The sequence below is a fragment of the Chrysochloris asiatica genome, unplaced genomic scaffold, assembly GCF_000296735.1.
Source record: "Chrysochloris asiatica unplaced genomic scaffold, ChrAsi1.0 scaffold00127, whole genome shotgun sequence".
Classification (NCBI taxonomy): Eukaryota; Metazoa; Chordata; class Mammalia; order Afrosoricida; family Chrysochloridae; genus Chrysochloris; species Chrysochloris asiatica.
The window spans coordinates 5,938,335-5,940,863 of NW_006408645.1; positions in this window are offsets into that span (position 1 = coordinate 5,938,335).

Below are 2,529 nucleotides of genomic sequence, written 5' to 3' on the forward strand. Positions count from 1 at the left end.
TCAAAGACCTCATTTTGCTGTAATCAGCCATCAACACTCATGGAAGCAGCAGTCAAGAAATCAAATGATGTATATATAGCATTAGGCAAATTTGTTGTACAAGACTTTTTTAAAGTGTTGAAGAGTAAAGATATCAGCTAGAGGACTAAGGTGTGCCTGACCCAAGCCATAGTATTTTCAATAACCTCATACGCATGTGAAAATTGGACAGTGAATAAGGAAGACCACAGAAGAATTGATATATTTGAGTTATGGTGTTGGAGGAGACTATTGAAAGTACCATGGACTGCCGGAAGAAAAAATAGATCTGTGTTGGATTAAATTCAGCCAGAGTTCTCCTTGGAAACCAGGATGGCCAGACTTTGTTTCTCACTATTTGTACATATTGTCAGGAGGGACCATCCACTGGAAAAGGATATCATGTTTGGTAAGGTGGAGAGTCAGAAAAAAAGAGGAAAACCCTCAATGAGCTGGATTGGCACAGTGGCAGCATTGATAGGGTCAAGCGTAGCAATGATTGTGAGTTTGCCCCAGGATTGGGCAGTGTTTCGTTCTGTTGTGCATAGGGTCACTATGAGTCAGAACCGACTCGATGGCACCTAACAACAACAACAACAATATAATGTTCCCGTTCATTCTTCTCGTCAAATAAGGACAGTTTTGTAAGCGTTTTCAATGGGAAATCATTAGGTATTCACCTTACAGTCCTGATTGTGTTTCCTAGTGTGGGGATATAGTGTATGCACTGTACTGCTAACCACAAGGTCAACTGTTTAAATGCACCAGCTGCTCCTTGGAAACCCTACCCAGGGTTACTATGAATTACTTGGAACTGACCTGATGGCACTTAACAATAACAAAACAAAACTTAAAGGGCATCCATTTTTCTTCAGTTAATAATGTAAAAAAGACATGGTTAAATTCCCAATACCTTCAGATCTTTAGGGATAGACTAAATGGTTAATATCATCATTTACAGAAGTTGTGGTGTGGCACTGTAGGCTATGATTCAGAATGGGCTCAGAGACCCTTTACAACAAGAACAATATCGTTTACAGAAATATCTTTCCTTTGTATAGTGTTTCTGAGGCTACAAAGCTTTATAGCAGCAGAAAGCCTCATCTTTCTCTGGTGGACCAGATGGAGGATTTTAACTGGTGTGCTTGAGGTCCTGGTGTAGTGTTGTGAGTAATGTGCTGGATTGCAAGTTCAGTAGTTCAAGCTCACCAGCAACTCCTCAGAAATGCTATACAGGGTTGCTCTGGTTGTAACTAACTCAATAGCACTTAACAATAACAACATTGCAATGGTAGTGGTTCACGAACCAACTGTTCCTCGGAAACCCTATACAAGGTCACTATGAGTCAGAACAAACTTGTGGGCACTTGACAACAATAACAACAACAATATGCCATATAAATGGGAAAAAGATGAGGCTTCTGCTACCATAAAGATTTACAGCCATGGACACCCTACACAAGGTAACTATGACTCCATACTAACTTAATGGAACACAACAATAGATCTTATAAGGAAATTAAAGATATAGCTAAAACCTTTCCAATTAAGCCAGTGAAACTATTCTATATGATACAGTTGTTGTTGTTATGTGCGGTCAATGCTGTAATGATGGATAAATAGCATTATGCATCTGTCAAAACTCTTAGAACTCTTAGAACTGTACAACAAAAGGAATGAACCCTAATGAAAACTATGGACTTGGGCTAATAATAGTGTTATCAACATTGCTTCATCAGTTGTAACAAATGTGCTACATTAATGTAAGATATTAATAATAGGGGAAACTATGCAGGATGACTGAGGTGTTATATGATAATTCTCTGCACTTTATGCTCAGTTTTTCTGTAAATCTAAAACTGCTCCAAAAAATAAAATCTATTTAACCACCACAACAACAGCAACAAACTTCTCATTGAAAACCCCAGACCCAGATGGTTTCACTTATCAATTTTAAATAACACTTAAGAAAAAAAATCCACAAATTCTTCTGGAACTTTTTTTTATAATGACCCAAATTCATTCCATGAAGTCAGCAGTACACTGATCCTAAATTAACTCAGTATTACAGTGATTACAAAAATGAGAACAAAGACAGCACAAAAAAGGAGAAAAGGACTACAAAAACAAAGAAAATCTACAGACGTATGTCTCATTTGAAACGTAGATTCAAATAGTCTTCAAAAAATTATAGTCCTTAAAAAATCAAAAATCAAAAAATTCACTATATTAACAGTTTTGAAAATTAAAACCAACTTAATAATCTTGTTGTTGTTGTTGTTGTTGTTGTTAAGTGCCATAGAATCAGTTCTGACCCATAGTAACCCTGTATAGTTTTCTAAGGAGCGGCTGGTGAACTTAAACCAACTTTGTGATTCAATCCAACTTTGCAGTTATTGTTGTTGTTATGTGCCATGGAGTCAGTTCCGACTCATAGCGACCTTGTACAGGGTTTCTGAGGCTATAAATCTTTACGGGAGCAGAAAGCCTCATCTTTCTCCCGCAGAACAG